At 41.0% G+C, this 571-nt stretch overlaps 1 protein-coding gene across 1 annotated transcript in view; it reads left to right on the top strand.

Moving 5' to 3' along the window:
• The window catches only part of cdh17 (cadherin 17, LI cadherin (liver-intestine)), a 15,363-nt gene that overhangs the window by 13,634 nt on the left and 1,158 nt on the right, over positions 1-571 (top strand). The window lies entirely within an intron of this gene.

Raw genomic sequence — 571 nt, 5'->3', positions numbered from 1 at the left:
ATTTAAGAAACTTCTGCTCGTTTTCAGCCTAAAAGTGGATCAGCTGTTGGGTTTCTTCCGACGTACCTGTGTGATACAGGACGGTATATGTAAAGCACGTAGCGATGTCTCCAAAGCAAGTAGTGTTGTTCATTGATGTGAAACAAAAATTCTCTGCTAATGATTAAAACTGTAGACATGTGTACAGTCCATTCAAGGCAGAGAAATGCGGGACCGTTGTGCAAATCATTAATGTAATGTTACCGTTAACGATTAGCGTTTGCATAGCAATCTAGCAATTTTTAAAGTTTCAAGTTTCAAAGAACATGGTTGCAAGTATATATGCACAGGACTGTATAGACCACAAAACAAGCCTGTAGTATTTAAATCAGTTATTTGAGCCAAAAATACTTACATTTATGGGTCTCTCTGGTCGATGCGGCAGCCATTGTTGCTTGTTGTACAATAGCGCGTCCTCACTTGGTTTGAAGGGGTACACACCCCTTCATTTTAGCCCTAGTCCTTAAACAAAAGAGTATTGGGACAGCACTAGGTCTCACGAGAACGCGCAAAACCTAGGGGAAGGGGTAAG

This window comes from Etheostoma spectabile, chromosome 6 (assembly GCF_008692095.1).
Source record: "Etheostoma spectabile isolate EspeVRDwgs_2016 chromosome 6, UIUC_Espe_1.0, whole genome shotgun sequence".
Taxonomy (NCBI): Eukaryota; Metazoa; Chordata; class Actinopteri; order Perciformes; family Percidae; genus Etheostoma; species Etheostoma spectabile.
Note: the sequence above shows the minus strand (reverse complement) of the source record. Positions and strands in the feature narration are given on the sequence as shown.